Source organism: Simochromis diagramma, unplaced genomic scaffold (assembly GCF_900408965.1).
Source record: "Simochromis diagramma unplaced genomic scaffold, fSimDia1.1 OVJJ01000402.1, whole genome shotgun sequence".
NCBI classification, from domain to species: domain Eukaryota; kingdom Metazoa; phylum Chordata; class Actinopteri; order Cichliformes; family Cichlidae; genus Simochromis; species Simochromis diagramma.
In genome coordinates this window covers 4723977-4739758 of record NW_024386972.1, presented here as the reverse complement: position 1 = coordinate 4739758, position 15782 = coordinate 4723977, and the positions used below count along the sequence as shown (strand labels likewise).

General features: G+C 41.5%; 1 protein-coding gene and 1 long non-coding RNA gene across 7 annotated transcripts in view; one reads left to right on the top strand and one right to left on the bottom strand.

Moving 5' to 3' along the window:
• The window catches only part of LOC120738090 (C-terminal-binding protein 2), a 95092-nt gene that overhangs the window by 17317 nt on the left and 61993 nt on the right, over positions 1–15782 (top strand). The window contains exon 1 of one of the 6 annotated variants that reach the window (XM_040039144.1): positions 1–15782. This exon is cut by the window's left edge and continues 17313 nt beyond it. The exons of the other annotated variants lie outside the window; for them this stretch is intronic. The gene's annotated coding sequence lies outside the window, so the exon portion shown is untranslated. 6 annotated transcript variants of the gene reach the window in all.
• The window catches only part of LOC120738095, a 16372-nt gene continuing 2241 nt past the window's right edge, over positions 1652–15782 (bottom strand). The window contains exons 2-3 of the long non-coding RNA XR_005696895.1: positions 10327–10332; positions 1652–1663 (exon numbers count right to left, since the gene is read on the bottom strand). This is a non-coding gene — a long non-coding RNA (uncharacterized LOC120738095). The remainder of the gene's footprint in view (positions 1664–10326; positions 10333–15782) is intronic.

Here is a 15782-nt window from a genome sequence, read left to right as displayed (position 1 = left end):
GAATAGGGAGTGTCTACAGCCATAAAAACTGATGGAACACAGAAACGTACTGTCAAATTTTGGTCCATCTTCAATGTGTCTGACTGGCAACAGCTTAATTTTTCAGCATGACAATGAACCCAGACTCACTGCCTTTGTAGTAAAAGCATAATGGATAGACTTTCAAGCCCTCTAGAATTATACAAACTCTATTTCTGCCATATACGCTGTATTTCCATCTATGTTTGCACATGTTTCTATAAATTGCTGCACCTATTTTTTCCAATAAAATATCTAAAAAAAAGAAAGGTGAGTCAAAACTTTTGCACGGTGCTGTTTGTGGATGCTATGATAGGCTGATTTTCACCAGTGTTATCACTGAAAGTATTTACTATTCTGGCTTTTAATTACCAGGCAGGGGATTGGTCAAATGGCAGGAAAATAATTATCACTAGTTTGGCTGGTTGTTTGTTGTTTATGCTAACTGGCATTCAGGCAGTCTGTAAAGCTATTAGCGAGTTTACTGACTTTTTCAAGGCTGCTTCAGGGTTTTCAGTTTAGTCAGAGGATATATGATGGATATAAGCTGTTTTGTTCACAGTTTATTGTTGACAAAGGCAGATACATTAAAAAATGTTTTAAAAAAAAGCTAAAATGTGTATGTTAATACCAAATGCATTCTCATTTAAGCCCAAGAACAAGTACAAATTGCTTACTTTCATGTAAATAAAGACTGCTCAAGTGTGATTGGTCAGTACAACCCACACAGCAAGCATGCTGCAAATGGAAACCAGAAAGCCTCCGCTATTATAAATCGTCTCCCTTGTCTAAAGATTTGCATAATCATATGCAGATATCTGTTTATAGATATTAGCATTTAGCAAGCAAATGTGCCTAATACTTTGTTACTCTGCAAAAAGGGAAGATTTTCTGCTTCTTTTTAAATAATATGCATATTAATGTGCACTAGTGAAGCTTAAATAATAGTTTTCTTTTGTTGTCTACTTCTTATTGAATAATTAATGAGAGATTTGTTGATAATAAAAGCAGGCTAGTTGGTTTCATCCCTGGGCTCCCGCTTAGCTGAGGAAGCAAAAGTTGGGATAGCTTTGTCAGATAAGAGCATATAATTTCATGGCATCACCCTGTGGCATGGCACACCTTTTCTCATCCCACCTAAATTGAGTTGTCTCCTTGTTTAGTCAGCTTGATTTTTCTCAACATCAGCATGGAGCCCTGAAAACCCCTGGGATTTGAAATCTGTAGATGTGTGTTTGTATAAGGGAAAAAGAAAAAGGAAGAGGTAGACTGCAAGGCTTGTCTCTAGTCAGTTGGAGCAGTCTGTATGTGTGTCATCTCACGAGTGGAACACCAGCTTGGCCCACTTCTGCCTGACCGACTATACTCTACGGCTCATCTGGGCTCTTCCCTCCTGTCTCTTTTGTTTAATTTGCTCTCTCTTCTACACTCCGTCCGTCTCTTCCCTGCGTGGGGTCCACTTCTCATGTCTCTTCTCGATATTCAGAACAGACCAACCAAGGCTCGCAGAAGATGTAGAACGTCCCAGGTGAATCGGACAGAAAGTATTAGCTCACAGTCAGCGTGTACAACGAAATCAGACTGGACCACCCAGTGCAGATTCACACACATACAGTTCCACACCAGTGCATGCATACATACACATCTAGGTCAGACAGTGAAAGGGGAAGAAAGGGGGGAACCTTTAGCTTACATCATGCCAGCTCTGTTTTCACAGACAGCAGGGGCTCTGAGGCTGTGTGAGATGATATGGCCTCCCCGTCATCTATAACTAAAGCTCAGACACAAGTGGTACGTTAAGCCAGAGAAGCTGTAAATGATTCAACCTTTGTATTAGGCTCCATTTTATCTCACTACCAAGGATGGAGATTACATCAACAAGTAGAGTGAATACTTGACAGAATACCTGCTGTCAAATGTCAAGTAGGCCATTAGGCTGCTAAACGCTACACTAGGTTCAACATCTCTAATTGTGCACCTCTGTTTGGTCATATAATGTAACTCACATATTTAAAGCTGTATTCTTTACGGAAAATGACGATAAAACCAAAATAAAGTACTAATAGATATTTTCATTTGCCACGTTTCATTCTAAAAATTACAGTAAGTTAAATAAATGTGGCGAATGAATGTCAATGATTATGTATTCAGAGATTTCAATGCTGGTATTATTAATATTTGACATGTCAAAAACATGTGAAGGTTATTACAATGACAGCTCAGCAGGATACGATGTGTTCATTTTGAGCAGGTGTTAGAAGGGTTTGTGTTGATGTCTCAGTAAAGTAGAACACTTGTCAATCATTTATTGTACAGCAGAGCTGAGAATGGACCAGGTCCCAAGAAAATGCACTTCAACTTTGAAAGGATGTTGAGCAAAGCAGCATTTTTTTTCTTTCGGTTTTGGCAGACTATATATTATCAGTCTCTTGCTGTCTACATTTTGTCTCTTAGATCACAAAATTATATAAATGGTCTCCAATTAGGTGTAATTTAAATGCTTAATCTTAAGCTTTCTTGTAGATTTGACTTATATTATGAATTAAATCAATTTTATACAGATATTTACAGATCGTTTGTATCAGGGGTTACGTTTGGATTTCATTACAGTTTCAGCTGTTTTGTGGTGAGGGCATCTATTTGACATCATAGCCAAGATGCAGATTCTTGGCTTTCTGTTATGAAAATTTGTAATATTTATCACGTTGGCACTCTGGATTGAAAGGCCAAAAAAAGCTTCTTTTTTTCATGCAGTCTTTATGTTCTGGCTCTTTCCCAGTTCGTTAGATACAAGCTTCAAAATAACTGCATCACCAAGACAGACAGGCTAAGCAAATCATCTCCAACCTGTGGTTTACTGTTTATACGTGAGAGTTGAGATGCCCTTCTCTTTTAACAAAATGTCAATATTCCCGTATTTACTAAATGACGGAAAATGTGAACATTTTTTATACTCTGAATTTTTTTTATTTTAATATCGTGGCTAAAGCTCTTCTATAAAACATGATAAAATTTAAAGCCTTGAGACCGAATTAGGAGTCAGCTAATACACATCAGCGGGTAACTAGGAGAGTGCCAGAATGATGGATACTACAGACACGTCATCATCCTTTGTGTGCATGTGTGTTTGCACACTCATTGCCTCCATCTAAGACCTTCTCGCCGCCCATGGCCAAAAATGTCACTCCAGGCTGCTGTGGGTTCATTATGCCATTATCTACCTCAGGCCACAGTCCATTTGCCGGGCAGAGAGTGATGAAGCTTTTTCACGGGGTCACCCCTCCTGCTGGAGGCCGGTCAGCTGAGGTGTGTGTGCGTGCATGTGATGAGAAAGACCAAAAGACAGATTGTTCACCTGTATTTGACACTAATCATGATTTAGCACAGGATGAGGAATGTGTTTTGTATTGTAACCACTCCATACATATGATTTGCTCTGATTCACATTGTCTGTAGCTGATAATATCTATCACTGACAATGTACAGCTCAAGATGATGGATTCATTATTGGCTTTGCTGCAAAGCAGTAAAAGCAGTAAGTACACTTTGTAAATGCAGCACAGCAAACAACCTAAATCAAATCTAATGGTGTATCTGTCTGTCATTTGGAGTTACGCACACTCAGTCCCAGCTAGGTAATTTTCAGACACTGCTTCATATCTCAGCGTGGGAAGGGTTAATCCATCAGAAGCGAGTGTTCTTGTGTAGCTGAACCATATTCCCTAGGCCTTTCACCCATCCGTTGCCTGAAGAGAACGGCCAGCTTATTTTCTCTGCATATTAAAAACTGCCTGGAGAGGTGGCAGGCAGGGCCTCAGGAGGATGCAGATAGCAGGGGAAAAATGAGTGGTAAGACAGAAACTGCATGGGCGAGAAGGGGTGGGGTCTTTTTTTTCCTTTCTTTTTTTTTTTTAAATCAAATAAATGATTAACTAAATACATCTCCCATTCCTGTCCAGGTCCAAAAAAAGGGCCAGCTTTGATCTGCGGGGCCCTTTGAAATGATCTAAGGAATGAGGGAGAGGGATATGAGGGAGGGGCAGGGGTAAGTAGGTGAGACAGGGACAGGAAATGCCACGCCTCTCTGGGTTTAGAGGGGAGATATCACAGGTATACTTGCACAGAGTGCAGCAAAAGCAGAGCTGTAGAGAAGGGGGAAGTCTGCAGTGGTAAGCTTTTGGATAGTAACTGAGGTTGTGGGAGTTGTTCGGCAGCTACTGTGTAAAGTGAGCACAGCTTTAAAATGCCTCAGGATAGATTAGCCTCCCAGGATCCCCAGAGATCAATGGGGCAGCGTATGCCTCTTCCCCATTCAATAGTAAATTTGGCTTCACTTTCTCATCACAGGAGGCTGAAGTACTTCTAGATGTAAGTCTCATATCTGCCATGCTTGGCGGCCCCTGTAAAGAGCACGGTGCCGACTTAGGCGGAAAGGTGCACCCTGACTTACTCCTGTAAATGTTTAAAGTACTTCTCTTCCCCTGCAGCTATTCAGCTTTCTTAACTTTCACAGCTGCGCTCTGTGACTAGTTGCATGGGCATTAAATCATCTGGTAGGTCTACTTAGTCTGTTTTGTTAGTTTTAAACCTCTCTTTAAATCACTTCAGACAGCAGGGTGCAGATTACATTCATTATCAGCAAGAATATTGCTATAAACAATGGCACAATAGTGTGTTTGTTTTATGCCATTGAGTGTACAGAAGAAGGGTAACTTTGTGTTGTGCTGCGGCAATTAAAAAAAAAAGCTTTTGTTAATGCAGAATGTGTTGTAGCATTAAAGCCATCTGGAATTCCCAACTGCAGTGGTGGAGAGAGCAAGTGATGACTTGTACTTGTCTCTGTCACTGTGGACTGACTGTGCTGGATCGTAAGCTGTATAGCTATACCTCCATCCGTTTTCCTCAGCTTATCTAATTCAGGGTTTTAGGGGGTAAGAGCCTGTCACACCTATTACAGGGCCAGAAGTGGGGTAGACCACAGACAGAACACCAGTCTAACGCAGGGGTAACACACAGAAACAGGCACTGACTCAAACTCACATTCACACCTAAGGCCATCTTAGAATCTAACATGTATGTCTTTGGACTGTGTGAGGAAGCAGGAGTAACTGGAGAGAACCCAGGAATTCCTCCAGAGGGAGAACATCCAAACTCCACAGAGAAAGGACCCAGCCGGCTGGCAGATTCAAATCTTGTACCCTCTTGCTGTGAGGCGGTATTGATAACCACTGCACCACCATGCAATATATTGTTTTTTCCGAAATTTGAGAAATGTAGTCTCCTATGTTAAAATGCCCAACTAAAGCCAAAGAAACATCAGCTAACTTATATCAAATGCTTTCTTTGAGCATTTAATGCAACTACTTAGATATCTGTGTCTGTTAATTGCATCCATATAGTTATAGGATGTGCCTTGCTAACTGCTAATCAAGCTAGCTAGCATTACCTGAAAACATATCACTCCTATCGCTCTTTCAAACATGGTGACTTTCGATAAAAACAGGGAAAAAAGGTAGTCAAGGCTGACATCGGTCCATAAATAATAGGATGACATCACGGTAGTACTGGCCATTTTTATAAACAGTGTATATGCTGAAGCTGCACTTTATGCTAACTGCTAGTCTTGTAACAGCTTTTTAGCTTATCTTCAAAAACATTTAGAATTCCAAAAGTTTGTAGTTGCTGTCTTTTTCACTTGTTCCTCCCTATGTTTGCTTCCTTATGTAACAACAAAATCGTGGGAGGAGTGGGTGGAGGCCTACATTTTTTTACATTTCCATATAACTCTACCACTTTATATAGCTTAGCACTCAGTAACTCTTAGAATCATCCAAATGTGATGGATATAATTTAAGTACCTCTCGTAAGTACGTCTTAGCTGCCTATTCTGTTTCATTATGGGTACTAAAGATGCATCAGCTGCAGTTTTTCTATGATTACAAGGAGTATATTTCCTTTTTTGCTAAGGAAATGCCTGAATAAGGTACATGTGTATATCAGCGTGTGTGCTACACAAAGAATGTTTTGTGATAATTTCACATTATTATGCAGAAATGTTTAACACACTTCACATTTATCTAATTATAAACGTGCAAAATAGCCAGGAGCCACGCTGAGTGAAACACAGGTGTTGAAAACAGAACAGCCACCATGTTTAAACAAGGATTGACGTTTATTACCTCATCTAGAGATGTTTATTATTGAGCCAGCCTAGCATTTCACTGAAAGGCTACTGCTTTGTATCAGTGACTCTGTCTGTCCTTGTTGTTTTTTCAAAGCCAGGAAACTTGGGTATTTTCCTGAAGTCACCTGATGCTTTTAATTTCGCAGTGCGTCGGTTATTCTGTTGGAGTTCTTTCTTAGCGCTTTTGTTCCCACGAGACCGCTGGATCCTCACTTTCATTAAAGTTGTTTGGAGAGTCTCTCAGCTTTGGTGCCTCGTAAAACAAACTATGATGAAAACAACAAAAAAAACCCCCACACAAGCCAACGCTACTCCTCTGTTTTATTAGTACATGCACACAGAAGCAGACACACATACACAACAAAATACTGTTTGTTGAGGTTCTAATGAGTCCCAGTAGCAGTGGTTTGATTTTTTTTTTCCCTCTCTTCCTAATTTGACATGCTTCAATTGGGCTGGGTCCCTCTCGCTCCGCAGACCTCAAATCCTCCATGCAGAGGCCTAATGAATCTTCTCCATGTACACAAACAAAGGACAAACAAAACAAGCAGGAAACGCTCACTTCCTTAAGCTTGTAATTGTCCTAAACATGTCAGTCAATCACAGCAGCTTGCTCGAGTCTACTTTCTATGCAGACAAAAGGGTTATTAGTCACCCATGTGAACACACAAATCTTCTGATTTCCGAGAGGTATGCTCATGTCTTGGGTTACAACTGGCGGAGTTTTCTTTCATTTCTCTTCAGCCGAGTTGGAGCATTCAGCATTGTACTTTCTGCTTAGGAAGGTGACACGAAGAACAATGAGTCGAGCCTCACCGGTCTCTTAGGGCTCTCCATGTTGAGGTTCAGCAGTAATTGAATCGGGGCTTTTGCTGCCCACAGAAGACAGTGTGAGTGAATTGTCTCAGATAGTTTATAGGGTAATAAACTCCCTCCACACCAACACCTGCCAGCTGCGCTCAGCTTTGACCAGTTCTATTTAATACCTCTTGCTGTGCACCTGCAGCCCACCCATAACGGTCAACTCGGATCGCACCAATCGACACAGCCAGTAGGCGGTTGTCTCTTTTTGGATATTCCTGAAAGTTGTGATTAGGGCAATTAAAATCTTGACTCAATTAGCCCTGCGCTGTTGACCTTGTTTGCAGGTTAGGATGCTGTACAGTATCTCTGGCCAAATGCAATTACTGCAATCTTTTTTATCTTATCTGATCCCCTCATTATCTTACCTCTTATAAATAGTGACATTTTTTTCTTTTTTTTTTTTTTTTTTCCTGGACTTCTCTTGACAGCTGCTCACATCTAAATCAAATCCGTCTCTGTTAAGAGGAGCAGCTGAGTGGGTGAAGAGTAGGTGGGCAAATGGATGCAGTGCTGATGGCATCTAGAATTGTATTTGTCACAAAGGAGTCTTTCATACATTACACTCTGTGTTTACTTAAGCCAGTTTGAATTTTTGGTCAGTCTGCAGTGTTCAGATGTAAAAAACTAAATAAATGTTGCAGTGAATAATGCTAATTACATCCCTGACAAAACTGCACCTTTAAAATGCTATTACTGGGTGAGCATGAATCTTCTCTCTGCTTTTGCGGCCAGCTTTCGGTATTATTAAGGAATTGTGCATTAACAGGAGTCAGCAGTTTCCAGTGCTGCAATCTCATTACATTTACAAGGAAGGGATGAAGAGCAACAAAAAAAAATTAATTGGAGGCTTGCGATAGTTAGGACAGGAGCCTGGGCAAGGGCAGAATAAATCAGAGATCCATTTGACAGCTTTATGGCACTGGAGAGGGAGAAGTGGTTGACTTTAATGGGTGGAGATAGAAATGTTGAGTTACTTTATTTTTTCCTCTTTCTTCCTATGACACGCACTCCCCTCCCCCCCTCATCAGCTTAGGCACACAGCCCCTCACCCCTGAACTATTTGGCCTGGCTTGATATATTGAGTTAATTCAACCCGCTCTGTGCAATAATTCATGCGTTTCATGCATTCACTGTGATGCAGATGCAGTGCGGGGTGGATTTGTTCATTTTCTCTGCAGAGATTGCGACCCTCTTTCCTCACACACACACACACACACACACACACTTCTGTTCTGCCTGTCACCTACTCTACAAACTGTCCCCACCCCCAGCTCCTCTCCTCAGCTCTTTGGAAGTTAATTTAGGTGAAAGAGTGTCCGTCTTCAGCAAGTAATTCTTGCAGTTTCAACAGTTTGAGTCCCTTTTCAGCAAGGAAAAAAAAACCACTAAGCTTGGTCGATGCCAGCACAACAGCCCAGTACGCTCAAACGCTCCATCTTTCTCCCTACCTCCATTCTAAAGTCTCCTGGTCCTCGCCCTGCGGTCACATCCTGCCATCACCCCCCATCACCAAGTTCACTAAGGTCATCCCCACAAGGGGCCGACCCCTCCCCAACCTCCCTGCTGACTTAAGCCTTGTGCTTTTATAATTCGGGGGGAAATGCTGGCTACTAAAGCAACCGGTGAAGTGGCTTCTGCAGGGCAATGGGGCCCTGCTCTGTGTGCACTTATTTATTCTGGGCAGACCTCTGTGTGTGGTGTGTGGGGGTGGCATGTGTTAGTGCTCTAGGATTGTTGTATGCTTTTGTGAGCAGATGGATAAGGTCACACCTCAGAAGGCATTGTTTGCATATTATACCACATAGTGTATACAGAAGTACCTGAAATGTAGAGCTGCAGTTAACATGTGAAATACGTTGAGCACAAGGTTGCAGAATAATGTAATGTGTTTAACTTGCATGTTTTGTCAGAGAAGATGTTCTCTGTGTTGGTAGGAAGTGAAAAGAAAATGAGGAAAAGCAGCAAATGTTCACATTTGGGAAGCTGGAACCAATGAATGTTTGGTATGTGTGCTTGATAAATGACTGGAACAATTAAGTGAATAGCTGAGCCCTGCTAAAATCATTTGATTATGAGCGTGTATGAAGAAAAACAACTGTAGTTAACAAACTACACTAACAGGCATTTTGCTCTGACATTTCAATTAAGTCATCTGAAATTACAAGTGCAGCTCAAGCAGAAAGGTCTAATTAATCTCAATCTGGTACAAAAACCCAAAACAAATGTTTTGCACATTTGTAACTCTGTGTTCAAAGGCATGCCATCACTTTGCAAGCTCTGCTTTGTTTTCCTTCAGGTTTGAGCAGTGGCAGCGTTGGGTTTCTGCAGTGTTTCAGAGGCCTTGGCTAAGACCAGCCAGCCAAAGATAAACACTGAAAAGCATTTCCCCCCAGGCCTTGAACACAACTCAATATAAAGTTGAAGCCGTCACCTTCACTCTTACATGGAAACTCTCGAGCTGGAGTTAGCAGAAAGAGGAAAAAAAACCTACTTCTTTACGCGGTCTGGCAGAGTTGCAGAGCACATTGTTTTCATTTATTTTATTTCAGTTGGCAAGGTAGGGGTGAGTTAAGTTTTTTTTTTTTTTCTGTTTTACTTTAGCAGTGGGAGGGAAAAAGGAGGTCACATTTGTTGGCAGTGCTGTGGGAGTGCACTGATACGAGTGCGAGGGCTTTGTGTCAGGAGACATTTTGTGGCAGACAGGAGAGAAACCTAGCGCAGTGACAAGGGCTTTTCTGCACTTTAAAAGGCGTGACGACCCCCGTGACCCAGTGAGTTGAAATGGAGGCCACTGTCAACTCTCATGCCTGATTAAGAAAAAAAAAAATCTCTGACAGCAATGGTTTCCTTATAAAAAAAAATACCAACAAAAAAACCAAGCATCTGTGGGATGGCGATTTAGATTTTAAACAGTGTAAAAATTGTTTTTGTGTATGTTTTCATGAGGTCTGTGTCACTGCTGCTCAGACAGCACAACTGACCTAAATGATGAGGTGGTCAGTGTGACTTTAGTGTAAATACAACGCCGTGATTCGTGTCCTCGTCCGTTGTGTTAGGGACTGTGTACTCTCAGTATGTATAGATATGCACATCTTTATGTACCCTTTTCATCCTACACTTGATGCGTTTAAAATGCGGAACACTAATACTAAATTTGTAGATAAAGCTTATGACATTATATTGATAATAATGGTTTACTGGCCGCCTTTGATGTGTTGATGGTTGATAAATTATGCTTTGATTGGTCTTTCAAAGGCAACGCTTAACTGTAACAGATGGCAGCTTGCAGTGTAAAGTTTGCCAAACTTCTCTTCAGTTTATGTTAGTGCCTAGAAAATTAGTCAAGTCGCTGAAGCATCTATGAATAAGCCTTTATTTGTCACTTGTAGTTGCCCGCAGCGAAATTGGACAAACTATGTTACTCAAATTTGGTTTCAGCATCCCAGAAGTGGTGATTTGCTGATTTGCTCAGTTTTGCATCAATGCAAAGAGCTTATCTCTAGATTTTGGTCATTAGTTACACAAAAGAAGAGTTTTGACAATATTACTTATGAGTGTTCCTGAATAATTCCACAGGTTTCCTCAAATTCACGTTCTTGATATACAATCAGTCATATAATGGTCACCAAAGAGCATGTGGATTATTTTTAGGGAATGCAGTGGTTGGATAATATGACATGACCAAAATTATTGTGACTGTGTCCAATGAACTTACAGTGTCTGTGCCACTGAAATAATTGTGAGTGGTTTAGAGAGTGGTGTACAACATTTTAATATATTATAGAAACTAGTAGACTGAAAAGTTCCTTGAAAGGATTCCTCTGGTTATATAAATACATTCATATTTTTTATACATGTGTTTAAATATATTGTGTAATAGCAGCATGTAGAGCCCCTGCCCTGGCATTGTAGTGGTGTTCATTGCCCCAACTTTAGTCTTGTGGCTGCTTATTCTTTAGCATTTACCCCTAGATTTAAACTTATATTTATTTATTGGGTTGAATAAATTGAAGCTTGTGCAAGTGCTTTGGACCTCCTTCACAAAGACTGGACGTACTAGTTCTTTTCTACAAGGTTGACTTGAAGCATTTACCACTTTGATTAAGCTCTCTCTCTAGCTGTTTCAGCTGAGTGGCTGGCCTGCTTTTCCATCAAGCACTTGCTTGTTATCTCTCTTTGTTATTTCTCTTTATTTTAGAGGTGGTTATATGGATTGAGGTTAAGGTTTGGTGTTTGGTTATGGAATATATGATTTAAGTTTCTCACATGTCAGCTTCAGAGAAATGCAGGAACAGCAGAAACGCGACAACACCGTAGAGATTGCATTTGTTCGTGAGAGCTCCTACAACGCAGCCACATGTTTGATGATTCCTAAAAGCAGTCACACAAAGTAAAAAAAAACAAATCCCACACTATCTATTAAATGCATTTTAACTGATTTCTCGCACTTTAGTATTGAGGAGATGCAGAGACATGCTCCATCTTTGGAAAGAGTGGATGCTTCTGCACTCTAATCAATTCAGGTAGGGCAGCTTTATCTGTGGAGCTGCCACCAGAGCCACGCTGTACAATAACTCAAGGCGGGCATTTGAGAAGTGTGTGAGTTTGATCCTGTGCCAGGGTGATGAATAGCTGTTTTTTCTCTTTTGTTGCCCATCAGCACTTTTATTCTGCAGTTAATCCGCCAGGCCATGCGTACCTCCCCGCTGTAATTTTTCACCTTGCTGCGTGAGATTGTGTTTGTGCATTTGTGTGTGTTTCCCTATCCTGCTGTCAGTGGTTGGACTCATGCTCCCACACAAACACAACACCTGCATGTGCTCCGCCCTGCTGGGATTGGAGGTTGATTTAAAAGTGTGTGTAAGTGTGTGTGTGTGTGTGTGTGTGTGTGTGTGTGTGTGTGTGTGTGTGTGTGTGTGTGTGTGTGTCTGTGTGTGCATTGATAGGATTGGCATCTTGTGAAAAGTTAGTGGGGAGTGAGAGCCATATATAACATGTCAGCATGCACTAGTTGGGGGGAAACGCCTGTTACTGAGATGGGTCGGGTCTTAAAAGGATTGTCATCTTGTTACAGATAATGCAGCTTATCCACCTGTTTTACTACATCAGTGGATACTGGACTTTCTGCTCAGGCTCACCTCCCACTGAGACCATGTCCGCATTAAAATAATTACAGCTAACAACCTGTTTTTTCCATTTATTGTGCCCTTCTGCATGCACCAATCTTTCTTCTCATTCAGACATGGATATTTTACCAAACATTCTGCAGATTGGATACATTGAAAAACTTTTTTTTCCATCTGGCTCCAGCTTGGCTGCTTGAGACAATCTCCTGCTGTTATTCCCAACACGAACGTCTCCAGTGGGTCCATGGAAAGCTCAGAAGCTTGAATTTCACATGAGAATTTAGGAAGTCCTGTAGTCTGTGGTCACCTGTGTTTTTGAAAGTCAACACATATGGTGTTCCTATTGTCACATGTTTGAGCTATTGTGATTGGTAATATTTAAACATTCCTGTGACTCCATCTGACTGCAGAGCTCCCTTTCAAGGTTGTCTCTTTGTGCACTTCTGGACCACTTCCAGCATAGCTGTTATTTTTAAATCTCTCTGTTCTTACCACTTGCATATGTGAATCTGTGGATTTATCTCTGACCTTGCACAGAGAGACAACATTAACTTTCATGCCAGCCAACCAGACAGCACTGTTCAGTGTCCCAGCCCTAAAGAGGCACGAACAGGAGATGAGGGTCGTGCATCATGAATGTGTCTGTCAACACAGACTTCTGCTGTAACATCGGCAGCCTCTAAGGGAAAATTGCACACCTGTTAACAACACAACATTAAGTCACAACTTGCCAAATTTGGCTTCTTGGACCTTCTTCCTTAAACGAAATTCAATGTCAGCATTTGACATAATGGAGGAGATCCAGTACGTGTTGGAGATGCACAAATGCAGGTGGTCAGAACTGTACTTTAAAGGAATGTCTGAAAAATGGCAGCCATCGTTAACGAGGAATGGTGGCAGGGGGTTATTCATAATACTAACAAAGTCTTATCTTTTGCTTGCCTTCCACTCATTCAGTTTACAGTTTACATAAGGTTCATTATTCTCCATCAAGACTTTGATATTTACCCAGATATAGAAGTTTGTCTTTTTCCTGTCCACAACTGCATAACATTTGAACTGGTTATTTTAATGCATCTTTAATCCTTGACACTCCATTCCTCTGATTGGTTGATTACCATGTTTGGGACCCTTAGTCCGCCTTTTACACAGGAAGAGATTTTTGGCTTCACTGGCCAGATGTTGCCTTCTTCTAGAATGGAAGTCTTCTAATCCTACTTCTGTAGCTCACTGGATTAAGGACACTGTTTTTTTCCTAAACACAAAAAATGAAATACACATTAGGGGCATGTATTGACAAATTTTGTGCAGAAATGGCAATCTTTATTTCTTATTTGAGAGTCCTTCTGGACTGAGTGCTGCTATGAAGATTTGTGTATGTGGTTGAGCCGGGGTGAGAAAGGTGTTTGTGTATAGAAAAAAAAGAATGATAAAATTGATCAAATGATGGCAGCAGTTTTGAAATGCCCAAGAAATAATTTTAAATGGGGGATCAACCACTCAAAAGTGCTATGGTTTTTTAATGAGCTGACTAAAACTTGCTATGACCACAGCTCAAAATGGGCATCTGTAAGCAGTAGCTGTGGTGTGAGATCAGCTATGTTAAAATGATCTGATGACATAAAGCCTGTTGGAAATTTTCAATGGTAAAGTGTGGCTACTGAAGAACAGATGATCCCCACCTGATAGTTTCAAGATTACACCGAAACTGTGGTGGAGCTTTCAGTTAAATGAAGCTGGACCCCACAGACTTCACATTTCTTCAAGACAGGAAAAGCGGATTTTCCTGTCCTCGCTGAAGAAAATCGTAAATCTGATGTTTGATTGATGCAATGCAGCAGAGCAGGGACAGCTTTTATGAACCCTTAATAAACTTACAATTTTATTCTCGATGAGCTCTCGCTACAGAAGATGGGAATATATGTAAATGAGAACAATGAGATGAGGAGAGCAGAATTTCTTTACTAGATGATGGCTGGGATTTGTGTATTTACTAAAAAAAAGAACAAATGTAGATGTTACCTTGTTTGCATGCGTTATGTGGACAAAAAACCCACTATTACACACGCTAAACAGCATTTTCAGATTTAGCTGGCTCAGTGTAAATGCAGTCTGAGTTGCCGTCTTCATCCCCACTCCACCCCCCAAAAAACATCTTGGTCACTTACATTAGATCTCTTGCAGTAGACGGGTTATAAGCATACTGCACATAAAAATGGTTAATGAGGTGTAAGTGGAATGACCTGAAATTCTGTACAGAGCTTTACACCCCAACAGAAAACCTCACCGCCTCTCATTTCTCTAGCTTTTCAGACTAGCTCTGATTAGGGAGTTCAGAATCCTTGTGGTCATATATTAATACAAGCCTGAGCACTTTGAGGCCCTCCTCAGCCTTGCGCTTGCCACATCGCTTCATGGCGTTGGGGCTAGCCGGCCTCCAGAGAGCTGTTCTACATACGGCGGACAAGGAGCACAGCTTCACGCAAAAGCCTGCTGAGACTCTACACCATTTATCTCTCAGCTGCAAGGTTGGGCCAGTACTAATTGACTGAGCCGTGTGTGTCTGTATGTGTGTCTGTCAGTCCTGGTCCCTTGAAGCATGGCATATTAGTAGAGCTTGAAATGATAGGATGTGGTGGTAAAGAGAGAGGTAGGCCAACCTTGTGTTGCAAGCCCTTCCAAAGGGGCTCGGATGAAAAGCTCTCCTGTTAGTCAATTATTGGCTGTGGTTCTCCAAAATGTAGCCAGTAAAACTGCTGTGGGAGCAGACAAACCACACTGCTGATGCTGCATTTAAAGGAAAATATCCGTTAATTACGATGCATGAGTTTTTTTGTAGTTATGAGCATCACCGATGTTAGTTATATAACGTATAACATCAGTCAGATGATATAATAAATGGCAAGCAAACCCACTTTAATCAGTGGGTGAAAACTGTGTGCGCCAAATACATCAGATGGCAGGTGAACTAGGAAGTCAGTATTTATACAGTAGTGGATGTTTGCAGTGCACAGGGTTTGTAGTAATGTTACAGTTTGCCTCTGAGTTAGCGTGAATGACTGAGTTGATTTAAAACATGAATTTCCTGGCCACACATATCACGTTACCACGTTTCAGCAATTAGGTTTTCCTTTTTCTTTGAACACATTACCAAACAAATTGATTGTCAAAACTACAAAACGTTCGACAATCTGGAATCATCCGTAAATGTTCATGGCTGTGTGAATCTCATGTCTGCTGCAGCACACCCTTCACTCTCTTTCTCTGTGTTCCTCTCACCACTCTGCTCTGGACTTTATCAACATGTTGTTTGACTTGGCTTCCACCCAATGTAAGCCCAAGAACAGCACGGAGTTGGCCGTTTCATCGTCCACAGGGAGAAGGGTGTGTGTGTGTGTGTGTGGGTGTGTGTGTGGCGTGTTCATGGGCACGTTCTTGGGGGAGTGGAAGAACCTCGTTCTCCTGGATCAGGAAGCTCTGAATCATGCTGGCTCTTCCTGGAAGGACCCAGAGGGAGCCAGGCTGAGCCGGCTGGACTCTGGCAGGCTGTCTGAGCCGGAGCCTGGCCTCTCACTGACACCAGGCTGGTG